This window comes from Macrobrachium nipponense, chromosome 4 (assembly GCF_015104395.2).
Source record: "Macrobrachium nipponense isolate FS-2020 chromosome 4, ASM1510439v2, whole genome shotgun sequence".
Lineage (NCBI taxonomy): Eukaryota > Metazoa > Arthropoda > Malacostraca > Decapoda > Palaemonidae > Macrobrachium > Macrobrachium nipponense.
The window spans coordinates 45,745,494-45,765,493 of record NC_061100.1 but is presented as its reverse complement, the minus strand read 5'-3'; the positions used below and the strand labels follow the sequence as shown (position 1 = coordinate 45,765,493).

General features: G+C 35.4%; 1 protein-coding gene across 1 annotated transcript in view; it reads left to right on the top strand.

Annotated features, from left to right (window-relative positions):
• The window catches only part of LOC135210900 (protein turtle-like), a 194,512-nt gene that overhangs the window by 84,156 nt on the left and 90,356 nt on the right, over nucleotides 1–20,000 (top strand).

Below are 20,000 nucleotides of genomic sequence, written 5' to 3'. Positions count from 1 at the left end.
CATATTTGTCGTTTTCGGTTATTTTTGCAAGTTACTTCCTACACACACATACATACATACATACATCCATTCATTCATATATATATATATATATATATATATATATATATATACATATATATATACATATATATATATATATATGTATATATATATATATATATATATACTATATATATATATATATAATATATATATATATATGTATATATATTATATATATATATATGTGTGTATATATTATATATATATATTATATATATATATATATAATATATATATATATACAGACATTTGTTGTGCAAAGTTCCATACTATTACATGTCATTTCCTCTTCACGGTGTGAAGCAATCGAGTCATTCATGTCTTTTATGAAAGAATCGGTGACAAGTTGCAGCTGTCCAATCTAGGCAGAGTGTCATTAACTTCCTGTTGTAGTTTTAATTCTATATATAAATGAACTTTCTCCACTGAGCGGAGAGGCCTGGAGACACTAAATATAAATTGGAAATTTCCAGATTTATGACATCGTTAATGTCACGCTGCCGCCTCGATAACAATCTCGTCACCTTATAGTGAATAGATGACAGAATATGAAGTCGAGCAAATTGCGGACTAAGCGAGAGAAATTCCGAGTTTTACAATGAAGTTTTGACTGCAGGCTGCGTTACCAGTTAATTAACAACGTAGGTCTTTCGTTCTGTATTATGATATATTTTGGTATCGTCAAATACGATTAAAACTTTGGTTAATTTCATTTGCGTCAGCCCGATACCCTTACTTTCTTTTGTTTACTCAAACCGTCTGCTTCATAAAGGTGAAATTACATGCAAACCGAAAGAGATATATAGAGTGATACGTGTGTGTAAATTCAGTACGATATTTCCGTGATTACTGGAGTGTTAGCTGCCTCTGGGGATATTCCATCGTCCCACGACGTATTTGAAACTGCGTCAGCGATTAGGACAATGTATGGCCCAGAGGCAAAATAATTTGTAAGTAAACGCTGAGGCAGGACACTCGTGGAGAGGTCTCAATGTAAGTTTATAAATTGTTATTGGAAATTCAAGAGGTAATCAATGTTTGCATTATTGCGGGCGGACATGACTCCAATTCCATTTGACGTTAATGATCACTTGGAAGAATGTATGTCCACAGACGACACTATGGGGGAGTTTCCGCTGAACAATGAAATTCAGTTCCATTTTGAATTAATGTTGCGATTTTTCTCTGGAGATTATATATATATATATATATATATATATATATATATATATATATATATATATATTTCCATTTCCGAGATATGATATTATTATTATTATTATTATTATTATTATTATTATTATTGCATTTCTACTTTTTCTTTTCTTCTTCGTCTTCCCTATATTTCAATTGATAGCTCCTCCTCTTGTTTTTCTTGGTTGAATTATTATTCCGTCATCATATATATATATATATATATATATATATATATATATATATATATATATATATATATATGTATTATATATATATATATACCACGGAGGAAAATGAAAAAACGAGAACTTCCGAGATCTTTCGGTTTTAACGACCCTTTACTATAGGCAAGTCTTGCCTCTAGTAAAGGGTCGTTAAGACCGAAAGATCTCGGCATCATGTTTTATATATTTCGTGATCAAGTTTTAAATATATAATATAAATAAATAAATAAATATATAAATAAATATATATATATATATATATATATATATATATATATATATATATATATATATATATAAGATGACACCTTAATAGATCAGTCGAGATAGGGCAAAGTACTATCGAATGTCAGATGGAAATAAGAAAGCTTAGTGAAGACCTTTAGCGTCATGAGCTAAATTCGTTTTGTATTTGAGGTTTTCTTTTTCTTGACGTATTCATACCTCTGTCTGTCTGTCTGTCTGTCTCTTTGGATTACCCGATGCGTGTGTCCATTTACGATAACGCTGTTACAGAATTTTTCCGGCCTTCACAAGGGCCATTTTCAAACATGAAACACATTGGCATGCAATTAGGAAACGGTCTAAGTGGAAAGAAATGGAACTCGGTTTCTCTGGAGAATGATTAATGGCGCTCTTTGCTTGTCAGTTTTCTCTTAAAGCGACGGTTGTTATTCAGAACTGAGTTTTTTTTTATTGCTCTAACTAAAATGATGACGGAATAATAATTCATCCAAGAAAAACAAGAGGAGGAGCTATCAATTGAAATATAGGGAAGACGAAGAAGAAAAAGAAAAAGAAGAAATGCAATAATAATAATAATAATAATAATAATAATAATAATAATAATAATAATAATAATAATAATAATAATAATAATAATAATATCATATCAGCATAAATTCGGACTTGCTAAGAGATTATCTAACGTCTTTCGGCGTTTTACAAAGTTGGGAATTTTAAAAGACTCATTTCAGAATAATCTATTATTTTTTTTCAGCTCATTGCAGAAAGGATAAGAAATAGGGATTATGATGTAACCAGCCATTTTGAAAGAGATACCCACGTCAGGATACGGTATGGAATGTGGTCCCTCAAGTTTTATCTTGCCTTTACGTCTTCATTCTACGATAAGTCGTCATTCTTTGAGAAAATGAGTCCCGAGACCATATTTCCCAGAGCATTTTACTCAGTGCAGTAAAAATCTTTATCTAGGAAACTTGGGAGTCGATTGAGATGAAGAAATAAACATTTCCTAAAAAGGCAATGACACTCGACACTGATGCGTATATACTGCTTCCTGATGTCAACAAAATTACTGGGAAAATATTTTATTCTTTATTTATGTGGTGGTTGAGGGGGTGGGGGTCGGTGACTGTAAAAAACACCTACGTTTGAAGATATCAAGGTTGAAGAGCGTTTTTAATTTAACACCATTTCAAGCGATGTGACTATTACGATACACGAGTTTTTATATTCTAATAGTTGCCTGAAAATCGATAAAGCCTTTTACAGAAAAGTAGTGTTTTTCCAAGTCGACTGACACGTTAACATACCGCTGCTCGCCGAGCTATATGATGCGTGTTACCGTTTTGTTACGATTCACAATGTAGCTCTAATATATTATGAACTCGCCTGCTCAGTAACGAATGAACTTTGGTTTTTGTACCTTTCTGATGAAATGACCCTTTTTCATTTGCTGAGAGATACCAATGTCACCTCTTTCTTGGTGGTATCAAACGGGTAGAACCGCTTCAACCGTAGTCCGGGCTCCTGTTAACCTCATCTGCAGCATTTATTTTGTAGAGTCAATAACATGGAGTAGCCGTCTCCCTACCGAGCGCGTAACCTCAACCGGCCATATTGAAACACGGTCATTAAAAATAGATGATAAAAATATACCCAGGTGACACGGAGAACGCAGCAGGCAGCAAGTTACCAATATACCAAGCACGGTGCTGTATAATAAAGAAGGAACATTAAGGTAGCACATCGTTTTTCTTCCAGTTTAATTATTATATGTGTATATATATAAATATAATATATATATATATATATATATATATATATATATATATATATATATATATATATATAAACACTGGTCACTTTTTACAGGATACGTTTGTAACTGTCATAACCAGATTGCCCCCTTAAACAGCCGATTTCTTCATATTTTTTTTTTTTTGGAAACGCCTATCAACATGGAGATTAAGATCCAAATGGAAGAATATGAATAAATTCTGACGACCGGACGTCAAAATTTATTTATATTCCTCCATTTGGACCTAAGTCAGATTTTATTCATATTCTTCCATTTAGATTTTAGGCTTTGCAGTGACAAGCCGCAGCGTATCCAAAAAGTGTAAAGAAACCGAGAATTGAACAAGGTTTTGAGATTTGTATATATATATATATATATATATATATATATCTATATACATCTATATATATATACATATATATATATTATACATATATATATATATATATATATATATATATATATATATATATATATATATATATTAGGATGAGTGCCATGCGTGTTTTCCGTAGATATGGCAGAAATACGGTAACATAGACCTTGAGTATTTCGAAAACTGTTTTGTTTCACCTAAATTATTCTGTGTTATTTGTGATACTAAGCCTATTTTTTTTTTTTTAGATGATGTGCATTTCTCCACACAAACATTACAGCATAGGCCTATAATTCAGACGTTTGTGCTCTACCTACTTATTTCATTTCACTATCAAATATCTAGATGATGTCTGGCTTGTATTTAACGAGATGCATAATAAAGAATTATCGCCATTTGTGATTGTTGTGAAAGCCCTGTCTATCTTCTATAATAATAAAATCAGAGTGGATCTTTCTTGTTTGTCCGTCCCATGTGGGGGCGGGGTAGGTATGGGATCAGGAGGTTACGGGAGGCATGACACATCCAGCCTCCTCCTGCCAACTTGTTTGTCCGGGCTGTGGTAGGTAGGGAATCGGGGTCGGGGGAGGGGTAGGGGATACATGACAGAGAACACCGGGTTCCAGCGCAGTGTAGCGAGCGCCATCAAGCTCGATTGTTATTTGTAAACCTTATTGTTTTAGAGAACCACGGAACTACTGAATTTCAGATATGACCTAAAATTGCCCAGTAAAGTACTGAATTCAACACTACCATGAAGTGGTCAGTGCTATGGGAATCCCCCCAAATCTCCCAATAACTGTTCTTACCCGTCATAGATTACAGGGGGTTGTTCGTTTTCCCTCCTCCCTCAAGTTTCATATCCAAACATTTTTCTTCAAGTCCACGTTTCAAGTAAAATCCAGTCTTTGGAAAATGTTGATCATTTTTCGTTTCCTCTAATAATTCGTATGATTTATTTCACTTGCATTGAAAATGTATGGGGAATACGTGAAGTCGTTCTGCTTGGAATACTGTTTATCAGAAACCCATTTCTTTATTGACTTCATCGCCCAAGTTATTTACTTTAGAGCCTAAGAACATCCGCTTTAGTCATGCAATTCAGTAGCATTATTAACAAGACTTAAATTTAAAGAAAAATTTAGCACGTACTTATTTAAAGTATTAGTATGCTATTGGGACAAATTACCTCCAACTAATGACCGTCATGCTGCTTCCAATTTTTAAGCGTATTTTCATAAAAAAAAGTACAGGGCATAATATCACTTTAAAAACTTGCAGAAGTATCATGGTGATGGTAGAATCCTTCCTTGTTGTTAAGTTTTGAAATTTTCTCAGATAAAAACTCTGATTTCCCTCAGTCGTCTCCCATAATTGTAGGATGTATAGGGTTCCAGTAACTTTACACTCTCAATATCCTACTGAACTGAATGGCAGTGACGTTCGAGAAACAAAAGCCCCTCCAAGAAACAAGTTATACGCCTGCACCGCAGGAACAGTGACTACGAGCTGAAACCGGTTTCTTAAAGCAAGGCTTGGATTCCATAAACCCATCTAATTTGTGAAAACACGGACATGAGAACCAAGTTTCAGCACAGTTCACGCAGCCGCAGTTTCCGGTGAAAAGACACAGGGAGTAACAAATAACGCCTCCCATCCTTAACCACAAAGCACTGGGACAAGCAAAACCCGATCGTGGACTCGTCTCGCGAGATCGTCGAAACTAGTTTTAAAATGACTGACCCTTCCTTAATGATCGAAATATAAACCACGAACCTAAAGAAGTCCAGGTACGTCACAACTCTCATCGATAAATATGCAGTAATATTAAAATTGCGGGAGATTTTAGTGTGTTTTTCGTATTAAGCATATTAAGTACTATTGTGAACACTGAAAAACAACTCCAGGATCGAGCACTGTTATTAAAATAGCATTATATGCGAAATAGGGTCGTTTTTTTTTTCTGGTAGTTTTTGTTGTGGGCTTGACCACTTTCACGTGAAAACAATAACGCCATTTGAATGTGTTTAGGTTCTGAAACAGACTAGTACCTAATTAAGAACCCAGTTATCTAAACGTATAACTAGATTTTTCAGAGTTTTTATTTATTATTTTTTAGCTTATATCCCGTGGGCAATGGTTGGTTTCTAAGTTAATCGTACGGTCAGGGGAGGCTAAGGGGTACCTAAAATAGTTTAACAAATAACTAGCCTGAGTAAGTAATCTCATGTTCACGAAATATGGTACCAGGTTCGGGGGAGGGGGGCGGTTAACAGGGTGGTAACGGGGCCTCTCCCCTGCCAGGTAAGGACCAGGCACCTTATGTTAAATTTTTTTTTTCTCTCTCTCTATCGGAAAACCCTGTTTTCTACTAGTCTCGAAAGATTGATGGACATTACGGGTTATGTGTTTTCAAACTTGAGTCCACTAAACTTCATACTGACGCATCCTGTAGAATGACCATTTCTTTCAGTTACAGGAATTCAAACATTCATAAATTCATCCCTGTGACTAAGCAGTCGAATCGGTCATGATTGTACGACTTAAGCATAATTGCTAAACCAGCACACAGCAGCCTTTTTAAAAGGTTGGTGCGTATGCGTATAGATAGAAGGACAGAGCCCTGGGATTCCATTTCTCTCTCATTACCATTATTGTTGACTATAATATTCCCTGAAAACGCTGAGTTAGAAATTAATATGAAGGAAAAATTGTCTAGAGACACACAAAGGTGAAGAAACCATCATGCGAATCGTTCTTTAATTACCAATCGGGATTCTTGACCATGGATCCACTGGAGCTTAAAAAGACATAAGGACGGCTTCTATCCCAATGAATTTATTTTAGGCCCGAGGCTCCTTTTAGGACACACCAGGTCGCAAATGTGAATTGTACAGAATGGGAAAGGGTCCCTTGTTGTAAATAATGAAGCTCTTAGAAGAAGCTATAGACAAAAATTGCCGTTTAGCTTACCTTTTCCTTATGGGGACACCATGCCGGGTTAATAGACCCAACCTCAGTAGTCATATTGAAACGGTATACACAAACTCTCTCTCTCATTCTATGTGTGTGTAAAATGCTTTTGTGATATACGTCTAAAATTAAAAAGAAAATATCTCTCTAATTCCGCTGGACATGTATGCATGTGCGCGTTAGTGTGAAAGGCAAAACCTTTAACGGTAGATACAGAGTGAAAAGGAAAATTTATTCTCCGTGCCTCTGTGCGTAGAAGGCTTTGCTGGCATAAAAATGCAAACACTAACTAGCGTGAAATAAAAGGAACAAAATAACATTCCCGTCCCTCTCTCTCTCTCTCTCTCTCTCTCTCTCTCTCTCTCTCTCTCTCTCTCTGGGGGGCTGTATAGCAATTTGAAAACGAATGGCAAATTATGCTTAAAATATTGATGATATCGAGAGAAAATATATCTACGTAGAGGCAATTTTAAAGCTGCCGTGGATGAATAGTGCTGCATAAACATCCTTTTTCCTTTGCCAAAACCGTCACGGTTTGCTCTTCGTCGCTGGATGTGTGTATGGCAAATCAGCCTTCTAAACTCACATCACCTTGTAGTTTCTACAGCATGTAGAACTCAGATCTTACAAGATTATAAGAACGTAATTTTACACACACACACACACACACACACACACACACACACACACACACACACATATAATATATATATATATATATATATATATATATATATAATATATAAAATATATAATATATGTAGGATAGGGATATATATATGCTATATATATATCATATATAGATATATTATATATATATATATATATAATATATATTAATACCCTATATAGAGTGTGTGTGGTTATATGCGGGTATATAATATATATATATATATATAATATATATATATTATATATAATATAATATATATATATATATATATATATAATATTATATACATAAGCTATATATATATATATATATATATTTAGAGATATATATATATATATCTATGAGAGAGAGAGAGGAGAAGAGATAGGAGAGAGAGAGATGAGTGAGAGAGAGGAGAGAGAGGAGAGACGAGAGAGAGAGAGAGAGAGAGAGAGAGAGAGAGAGAGAGAGATATGCTATGTAGCTCGGTAAACAAAAGTCCAAAACCTCAGTCTCTACTCCACATTGGTCAAATGAAAACGTTTTGTTTCACTCACCGTAGTTTCCAAGAAGCAAAAATTAAAACTGAATTTCCTTGATTCATACTGTGGCTCATGCAAAATAACTGTAATCGAAGCTATCGTGCATTTAGCATCAAAGGCTGAGTAAAATTTAAAATGTAAAAAAGTCCATATCACTATTATTACCAAAATTATGAATTTTCACCTTATAGTGCCATTTCAAATCACTGGGCTAAGTGATTTCCTTGCTATGAAAAAAAAAGCTAATGTCACAAAATAAACACACACACACACACACACACATACACACTCAAATACTAGCGAGACGAGGCGCATACGTCATTCATTAACATCGTGTATATAGTAAGACAGGTAGCGAGCGCTCTGTGTCCTGATTGGGCAGTTATCGTAACGTCATTCATAAATTTCAAGTAACCAATGAGGAATCGCCATGTGTCATTTGATTATTTCGGCCGATTTGATCAGTGACATAACTGGATAAATTTAGGAATACCTTGGCGTACAATTTCTCCGAAGCATAATTAGCAATTTTAAAGGTTTCTTTTGGAGCAAGAGCCCGTGCTCACGGTTGGCTGACCTAATCCCATAGCAAACAAGATTATCGACCCTTATGGGGGAAAGGGTGGGGGAGGGGGTGGTAACAGGAAATGGAAGGGGAATGGGGATGGGGGTTGGGGCTGGATAGGGTGGGCCTGGGTAGGATAGATATTTGTATTTGCAAAATGGAAGCATCTTCTTTTTTCACAACTTCGAAAAGAAAACTTGCCTCGTTTTCGGACTCCAAGAGCTGCACTAGAAAATGGCGCTATGAAGCAGGCACGGAAAATTCTGTTTTGTGACAAGAATTTTTAGCGCTTTGATATTCCTGAAGTCACGAAGATTTTCCTCCTTTCGTCGCATTTCAGAACTTTACATTCAATTTCACCTCCTTAATCTTCTGGAGACCAGAAAAGAGCAGAAAATGACAGGGTAGTAATGCAGCAAGTGGCTCTAATAACTGACGATAATCGGAATATGTTATTTAGGCAGAAAGCCAAGCACTGGGACCCTCAGGTTCATTCAGCGCTATGATGACAATGAATGGAAAAGGAAATGATATAAACAATGAGTTTAATGGAAATGATATAAATCGATCATAAGGACTCTGCGATGATCAGTATCTGGGTCATGCAGCTTTCAGCGCCTCTTCACAGAGCACCGTTAATTTATATATACTATGTCATCTCTTCTTTCCTACTGAAGGCCGAAACGGGAGATGAAATAACAGCACTCTTCGACTAGCAGAATCTGCATAGCGCTTAAACAGCAACAGACTCGGCTATTACAAATACTTGTTGAAAAGTAGTTAAAATGTTTGCCACTTAATACATCAGATATGGACCAGGACTGCTGATTATGAATTCATAATCTAACACTGATAACCTTCCACTGAAATTACCTTTAATAATTCATTCCATTTTTACAGATTACAGCAGAGGTAGTGCATGTAACTCGACTGTGCAGGATAAGAATTATCATTTTTTTATTTATGAGGTGTAGCGAAATACAGAAAACCAACAGGGGTCATCCCTCATATTCTCGTCGAGAGAGAGAGAGAGAGAGAGAGAGAGAGAGAGAGAGAGAGAGAGAGAGGTTGCTCTTCGATTCGGTTTCCCGTTGTAATTGCAACAAAAAAGTTGTATATTTAAATTGCTATCATGTTTTACTATTCTTAATAAGGAACTTTCAGTAAAATAATTAAGATCAAACATATCCTATAATGTACGGACTTACAGTATAGTATATGCACGATCATAGCTAATTTAACCTTAAAAAAAAACTACTAAGGCTACACTGCTGCAATTTGGTATGTTTGATGATTGGAGGGTAGATGACCAACATTCCAATTTGCAGACCTCTAACCTCAGTGGTTTTTAAGATCTGAGGCCGGACAGAAAAAGTTTTCATTAGTTTTCTTTTACAGAAAAGTAAAAATGTTAATAACGTCGTTAATATCTCAGTTGTACAAGATTCTGTGAATCTATTGTAAGTAATCTAAAGTTTTTGTGGTATTTAGAATAAGCTTTATCAACTGGAATGCCTTACAATTTCCAAAACTAGGATAGCACTCTCATAATTACTCAGAAAACTCCGGTGGGTGTTCGTCAACTTAAAAAGCTTCTAACCCCTGCTACAAACAAGGATTTCCCCTACCAAAGTTGCGCTGAAGATTTCGAGATTTGTTTAAAACATACAATGCCATTTCATTGGGTTTTGCTAGACCGCAGTTTACAGCTCTAATTTGTTTGTTAGTATTCTAGTGGAGGGAAATACATATGTAAGTAAATATATCCATGCATATGTACAGAAACACATCTATGTATAAATGACTTATTGCTATGTAACTTTCGTTTCCCACGAAACTTCATAATAACTTTTTAGTTTTGAAACTCTGTCGTGGAAAAGTCGAGTTGAAGTTATTCAAGGTGAAAGTTCCAAGAGAAGTTGAAATAAGACAAGGAATAATAAAGCTCGTAACATGAGCCTTGCCAAAGGAATCTCACTTTCTGCCCAGAATTTTAACTGTCATGATAAGGACATAGAAACTCCTTGGGAAGTAATTCAATGACATTGTTAGAGCAGACTCGAAACCGTTTCTGCCTCTGTGGGATGGGAGGTGAACCATCTTATCTCACGCTCCAGAGACGAATTTCCCTTCTTAGGCGAAATATTGGAAAATAAAGCAATATGTAAAATATGTCCTCGGCGCTGGTGGAAATTAAAATTCAAGCATCCACAGCTTCCAAGGAACAGTTTTGCACTTCTCACCGAGCGCTACAGATACATCATTATTTACGCTAATTTACTTGCTATAAGTTTCCATTCAACAGAATCTTTCACTTCACTGTCATCATGGGAACTTTAATAAAAAAAACAAAGTTATCACACTTACAGATAAAGGTGAAGTCAAGATCGCTGACGCAACCATTCTTCTTTTAGAAAATGAAAATAAAGTTCATTTGTGAAACTGACAGCAATTCGCCTTTCACTGAGCAGTTTCAACGGCTTTCCTATTTTCCTTTTCAACTATATTCCCTCTCTGCCAGGGTTGCCGTATTTGCTTAATGTTTATGTCACTGTTACATTTTGGTTTTCTTCACTCCCCAAGTTTTAACATTTTACTTGACGATACTGCACAATTTTCAATGTAATGCTGATGTTGCTGCGTCTGGTAAAAAGTATGATGATGATGATGAGAGAGAGAGAGAGAGAGAGGTCAAGGGAGGGAGACAGTTTGTTAAAAATTATCCTTCTCAGTTAAAAATAGAAACGTGTAATCAGTTCATGGTAATACACACACACACACGCATATATATACATATATCTATATATATATATATATATATATATATATATATATATATATATATATATATATATATATATATATAATATACATACATACATTCATACATGACATCACATGCATACATACATACATACATACATACATACATATCTATATATATATATATATATATATATATATATATATATATATATATATTTTATGAAATTCTTTTCCGCTATGTAGGGGTGGGCGCCTGAAGGGTGAAGCCTTCCTGTTTCCCAGCAAGTCTTTAAGGATGAGGCTAAGGGTTCCATGACTTCTCTTGACCCTGGCAGATGCTATGACTGGTGGTATTTTGTGAGCTGATAAATGTACTACAAAGCATGTTACAATAAATCCAACAATAAGAGTGCCTGAAAATAAAACTCCTGTTTCACACTGCTTTGTTGTAAGATTGATCTGCCTAATACCAGTCCTATTCTAGAGGCTCTCTGACTCCTTAACTGGTTGTCTCCACACTTACTATTATATGATATTAGATAGAGACCTCATACAGGTCACGGCTATTTTATTTTGTAATGAAGAAATTTTTTTAGAAAATATAACAAATATCTATAAATCCTATAGAATGCCCGAAACATTTACTATCAGCAAAATATTGTAAATATTTTCACACAGAAATATTAAGTAATGGCTACTTTGTACCTGAATGGGTCTGTAGTGAATCTGCACTAATGGATCCAAATATCATGCTGATCTTTTGTTTGGAGTTCTTCCTGAAGTTGAGCGCAGTTACTCAAGGAGTAACCCTATATCTATTTGCCCTGGAAATGGCAAAGAAAGAACGTCTAACTAGTAATGAGAAAGGTCCTACAATTCCTGATCGATCTCAAGAGCATAACAGAACCCTTAAGGAATTTTAATAACGAGCATCCATGAGTTATAGAGGTAACGGAAAGGTTGTCTTTATGAGGCTGCTGAAGAAAAGTGGATCTGTTGTTTTTGAAATAGTATGCAACGTGACAACTCATCTTACTTTGAGATGGAATGGGTTACTATTTACAAAATGACTTCCAAAACACGAGGAAGAAACTGAAGGGGACGACAACTCTCTCATGAAAGCTTTTTTAGAAGTTACCAGGAAATGCAGGAAATGACTAAATCATCTTCCCTTCCTCATCCCAGTGCTCGAAAAGCAAATGGCTTCTTAAAACCTGAAGGCTAAGACGCTTGGACTGCAGGAACCACCCAGTCAAGGGGAATAATCAGTCATTTCAGAAAGGCTGAAACTCTCCAGTCACCAATCCATGAGCTAGGCGTTTGTGTACAACGTTGTGTACAGGAGTTGAGAAACTTGCTATTGGTAATCTCAGATCAAGACAAATGCCTAGCTCATGGATTGGTGACTGGACAGTTTCAGCCTTTCCGAAATGACTGATTATTCCCCTTGACTGGGTGGTTCCTGCTGTTCAGGCGTCTTAGCCTTCAGGCTTTCAGAAGCCATTTGCTTTTCGAGGGCTGGGATGAGGAGGGGAAGTATCCTCTTGACAGGGTTTTTGGAAAAGATATGATGATAAATCTAGTGGAATATTCATGTGTTTGAAGAAGGTTTTCAGAATATAATTCTTTTATACTTTTCACATAAGCGTAGAAATTTAATTCAACTATTATATATTGAGTGAATGAGTTTTCTTTGAAGCTTTATTTGTTTGTTTATTTGTATGGTGTTTTTACATTGCATGGAACCAGTGGTTATTCAGCAACGGGACCAATGGCTTACGTGACTTCCGAACCACGTCGAGAATGAACTTCTATCACCAGAAATACACATCTATCACCCCTAAATGGAATGCCCGAGAATCGAACTCACGGCCACCGAGGTGGCAGGCCAAGATCATACCAACCACGCCACTGAGGCTTTATATGTAACCATAAACATAATTTTGGAGTCAATTACATAGTTATTGCCACGCCAGATAACCAATACGAATTGATCAATCAGTTTCTCCGATGGAGAATAAAACGCCACTGGGTAAAACACGGATTATGGGTATCGCAGGTATTGATGATTGTTGCTGCAGAGGCTATATGTCACTTTTGCATATGAGCTGACAAAATAGATACTTTTAGTAACTTAAAAAAAGTAAGAAAGGAATATTTACAAGTACTCAGCTATCTCAGATACAATAAGAACTATGGAATATTATTAAGTAGATATTGCAAATGCACACACACAGGAACTCTCGTATTCTAATTTTTTATTTATTGATACTAGTTTTATTGATTGCCATTTGCTGTGATTTATAGGCATCTGCCTTTATTCATTGACATTTGTATTCAGGTCTCTGATGCCCTTCTATTTATTGGTTAAAATTGCTGTACGAGGTCAAAGCCCCCCCGGTCTGCTTTATTAGAGGGGGGGGGGGAGATGGCTTTGATACCCATAATCCGTGCTTCACCTAGTGGATTGGTAAGGGAATAAATGCTTATTTAGAATATTTAAGAATAATATTGTTAGTTTTTGTTCTACTGCAATCAAGTATGAATAAAAAAATTGTCTTTCTATCAGTACCTCTTCTTACAAAAAAAATTCTTTCTCCTTGAATTTTCCGAAATCATTCTCTCTTTAACAGCATTCTGTGAATCGAGCTCAGTAAATAAACTCTAGGTGCATTACATCAGTTTCTCTTTTGATATTTATCATCGTCATCCAGTATGCCCCCGTCTTTTACGCATGAAATTCCTTTTTCCCAGACCATTTCGCTCAAATAGCACAGATATTTGCTCATTCGGAACCCTTTCTCTTCATCACTGTAAATCTCTTTCCGATCTGTGTGTGTTTCCGCTCCATTTTCCTTTCAAACTCATTATTCCCTCTTCCTTTTCTCTTGGCTTTCTCTCCTCTTTACGTACCATTCTTGATCCGTCATTATCTTCGTTTCAGGTCGGTATATTGATCAACCACTTTTGCCAAGAAATCATTTAGACGAAGGTGGACCATTAGTTTTAACAGTGACAGAAGAGAGCGGAATTCCTTACTGAAATGGATCTGAAATCTCTGCAGGAAACATATGTCACGATTTATTCCTCAACGGAAATGTTTTAGAAGTCGTAATTCCTCCGAAGGGCAGAAACGCAAATTTATTTCACCAATATCATAGATTATGCGGAATTTTATCACGACTACTCTTAACACTGCTACTACTATCAATGATCATATTTGCCTTCTCTATTCTTCGCATTATTTTCTTTCCTTAAAATAGTACGTCATAGATTTCATTTTCAGTATTTACTGCGATAATGTGATTCTTTTTAATATTTGCATAATTTTCTCAGAGCATTTTGAATATTACTTTACATATCCATCTTCTCCCAATATTGCTGGGCACAATATTTTCCTTATAGTGGATGCAGAATGGCAGTGAACGGACTTCTACTGGGTCTGGTTGGTTGGGGTGGTCCAGGTTAGGTTCCCTTGATCTGTAGTAGTTCTATAGTGGTTACTCCCTCCTGAAGATTACGCACTTATTAGTAATCTCTCATTAATCCACGAAATGTTCTTGACATGTCCCTGGACCCACATCTCTAAGCATCCGAAGATAACTATAATCATTATTTGCTTTTTAATCTTGAACATCCAGTAATTTGACTTTGATTTCACTAAAACGTCATGAACTATATCTTTTCCTCCTCTAACGATTCAAGACCTCATATAATTCCTCGATCTCTACCACGGCCATAATCGCCCAAAATCCAAGATACTAACCATTCACGCGGCAGTATCTTACATCCATAAACCCACCCCTCACCGCTATCCCCCGCCCCAAACACACACACAAATTGCTCCAACTACATTTCTGCATCACTTTCTAACTGAAACGCTGGTTCAAGTTCATATGTCGGCTCTTGAAATAATATCCAACACGTCCTTATAAAGTGACGAAAATGCTAAGAGGGATTTGTATACCTTTCCAATGAATAGGAAACGACCTGTCACTTGTAGTAAAAATTCTTATAATCTCGAACATTGCTATAAAACTGACGTAACCAAAAAAAAAAAGCTAATTCTAAATCTGTCCTCTCTTTTGTTGTGAAGACATTATGCAGCTGAAACACCCGCTTAATAAAACTCTCAACTTAAAAGATCTCAGTTCAATGGAATCTGAGCCTTAATTTCGAATTATTTCAGTTGCGAGTTTTCTGTGGCCTTGCCAGTTGGAGAAATCATGTCCTCTGAAATATCTTTGGAGAAGAACAAATCGTGACTTGGTTTCCTTCAGAAATTTTTGATTCATTTCAGAAAGAAAATGTGCTATTCTGTCACCTTGGGAGACAAAAGGTAGTCACTAATACCTCACCTTTATCTTGATGAGCTCTGACCAAAGTAACTAATCAATGTACCTACCTGAAAGGAAGATAATTACAAATGAGAAAGAATTGCAAGTAAAGACGAAAGGAAGCGGAATGAAAAGAAGAAAGAATGATGAGTTCAAAAGGAGAATGGAGGAGGACACATTAAGATTGGAAAGAGATTTACAGGGGTGAGCAGAAAGGGTTCTGAGTGAGTCAAGCTCTACATTGTTTGAACGAAATGGTCTGGGAAGAAGGAATTTCGGGTAAAGTGGAGAGACAGCTATTGGATGATGACGACAGATATCGAAAGAAGTAACAGTTGATGAAGAGGAAATTGGAAGAAAAGAGAAACTGGTGGAAAGCACTCGGAGTTTCAATGCTGATCTATAATGAGATTATTGGGTAAACGAGAGAATCATTTTGATGAAATGAGTTATAGAGAGGAAATATACCGCAACAAGAGTCATTGATTAATACTGACTCGACTGAAGAGGAACCAAAAATATAATAATAATAATAATAATAATAATAATAATAATAATAATAATAAGTATATAATAATAATAATAATAATAATAATGAATAATAATATTATAATAATTAATTAATATAATAATTATTATTATATTATTATTATTATTATTATTATTATTATTATTATTATTATTATTAATATGAAATCGTAAAGGCAAGGGTCTTGAACAGAATCCTAATTCACAACGTATAATATCGATATGTCTACGACACCTCTGTGAAAACTGAATTAGAAGAGGACCTCGAGACCATTAAGATGGTTTTTGAAGTCTGTTCGGTACTGAATTTTGCTACCGAGAGATGGGGTGATGGGACCCTCCCCCCAACCACCGTCTCCCTTCCGAGAGGTATTGGTGACACAGGCCACTGAAGGACACCTCATCAAAATTTCCCGGAAACGAACCAATTTTTGGCTCTGCCCCTGTGGACAAAGCGAGTGGCCAGAGAAATATAAGCAAAACGTCATGTACAGCAGTGGCGGGTGGGGTGGGGTGGGGGGTGTTCACTCGTTATTCCACATCGAGCAGTATCATCGAGTAAATCACTAGTTCCCTAGATTTTGACAGGTAATGCTTCCCCAACAAGGAAGAGCACAAAAGATGACGGTACGGTTGTACTATGAAATTATATTGAAAAGTGTAATGCCTCACAAAAAAAAAAAAAAAAAAAAAAAAAAACTAATGGAATCACCCTCCCTAAGACTACCGAGTGTAGCGACATAACTGCTACTCCTATGGACGAACTGGCGCGCGTCATTTACTGTACTATAAAAATAGGAAAACTGTAAATTTTCTCCTAAAAATAATCTTGCACCGACTTGACTACGATTGCCTAGACGGTGCAGTACAAAACCATAACTCCCGGCTACATACTTATACCAAGTCTTGACCACCAAACCCTCATCAATGCCATCGAATATAATAGACGCTGCCCGGACAATCAACACTTCCGACTCCCAGAAACAATAGATAAAAAAAACTTAGACCGACAATAAATAAATACGGTTAGAGATTGAGAAGAGAAACAGCTTGAACCGCACACACACACACATATATATATATATATATATATATATATATATATATATATATAATATATATATATATATATATATATATAGTATAGTATTTATATATATATATATATTTATACACATATTATAATATATATATATATATATATATATATATATATATATATAATATATATATATATATATATATATATATATATATATAAATATATATATAATATATATATATATATATAATATTATATATTATATAGATAGATAGTATAGATATATGAGATAGTATATGTAATAGGTAGAATTTTCAATAAAAAGAGTAACAACTATGACGTTTTCCTTTTCTGTAAGAAAATTTTCATAGTATTTAACTGATGATGAATGCTATGGGGTGGCAAAATTTGTAGTTAATACTATAGTCCATTCACTTAAGGTAGATTCTTGTGCCTACGAGACGTTTGTTTGGCGGCCTCTGATTGGCTGGTACTGGGAGGTAGGCCGCTCTCTCAGTCTCATTATTTTCGTCTGCAGCTTAGAAAACTAGCAATATGTTTATATTTCTTCAATAATCTCACGCTTTGCTCAAGCTAGGAAAGTTTTGGTCATGCCAAAGGATTCGGTATTAATTGTACAACTAAGTCATCTTTTTCTGAACTCAATAAGATAAAACACAAAGGAATTACAATGAGTAAAAGTGGAGAGAGAAGTTTTTGATTCTTTATACCTGTTTTTACTTATCATCGGATTTTCCATCATTAACACGATCAAGATGAAATAAAACTTGCATTTTCATACCATAATTTCACCCTGAATACGCGGGTGTTTTCAGATTTTGGATGCGTGAGGTATGTGAAGAGAAAATGAATATGTCTTATTATGTTGCATCCGTAAATGATTCAAGTTGACGGTATTGCCGAGAGAATGTGATCTGCAAGGCGTCGTTGTATTGGTCGTCTCAGCTAGAGATTTGAATTGCCAATTAGTGATATAAGAGGTAGCCGTTTCGACAATATTTACCATGTTACATCATTACATTTTCTTTAATTAAGTACACAGAATTCCCATTATGACTGCTGAACATTTTCAATCCAATATCATGCAATATGTCTGGACATATCTGGTAAGGAAAATAATAATAATCAGATGGATACATCTGGTAACGTTAGCTGAGATCTAGGCGGGAAGCAGGGAATTCAGTCCAGCAAAGAAGTTGAACTCTGTGAACAGACTTCGCACTCTTCAACTCAGCCTAAGGTGTAATCAGGTTGTTTCAGAATATTGTTTTTAATTTTATTATATGAATATATTTTCAAGCGAAAGAGATATCAGAGACTTATTTGAGTGATATGAAATAATAATCTCAGTGAAGTAATAAACAACAAAGAATTAAGGAAGATTGACTTCCTTTCAGGCTGAGTCAAGTACGGATGCAACATAATAAGACACATTCTTAATTTTCTCTTCACATATTACACGCATCTAAAATCTGAAGGCACCAGCGTATTCAGGGTGATTGTATTGTATGAAAACACAAGTTTTATTTTATCTTGATGACATGAATTATTAAAAATCCAATGATAAATAAAAACTGGTGTAAAGAATGAAATGTTTCCTCTTCACTTTTACTCGTTGTAATTCCTTTGTGTTTTATCGTATTGGTTTCAGGAAAAGATGACATAGTTGTACAATTAATACCGAATCCTTTGGTAAGACCAAAACTTACCAATCTTAAGCAAAGCATGAGATTATTGAAGAAATATAAACATATTGCTAGTTTTCTAAGCCGCAGACGAAAATAATGAGACTGAGCGAGCGGCCTACCTCCCAGTACCAGCCAATCAGAGGCCGCCAAACAAACATCTCGAAGGCGCGAGAATCTACCTTAAGTGAATGGACTATGGTTAGGGAGTGGAATATTTCGAAGAGAAGGATATCTTACCAAACCAAACGTTCAAGAAAGGCAACAACCAGCATCTCGACGTCAGTAGCTCCTACCCTTCGTCTACTATATAAGCCCTGTATTTTTTGTACGTGAAATTATCATTTCATCCTCGAATATCTTCGTAATTTTGGCTTAAGATTTAACAGTTGCAAGAAGCAACAAGGATAAAGTACTGATAGAAATAACTCTACTCATTGTTAATACCTCAACAGTTCTTTAAAGTATTTAGAAATGACTCGTTGAAATCTGAGAGAACCCACTTTTGAAAACCACCTCACTAAACAAGGTAAGAAAGGAGTATTGGAAATTTGGAGCGCATTGGAATTTGATCTCGCATTGGTGTTGATTGTTCGATGGTTTCCAGATCATGAGGGGACTAGAATTGTGGAAAATACCGATTGAGAATTTTGGTAAAGTCTGGAATATTCGAGATGGTACCCTGGAACTTCCAAGACTTCTTTTATCTAACTATACAGTGAACGACATATTACGATATGTGTTCTGATCTTCTAAGAAGGGAATATTTCCAACATTAGGTACTTACAGAATATTTTTAAATTTGCAGCATTTTGATAATATATTGTAATATGTATTTTTTGTACAAATGTGAAATGAACTGTGTCAGTGATTTTCCTTGGATCGTTTGTTATAAGACGATACAGACACCACCCTACTCACAAACATTCAGATATAAACAAAGTTCAAATTTTGTATTGCGCTCCCATTCTGTACATACAGTTCTGTATGCACAGTGCAGCGT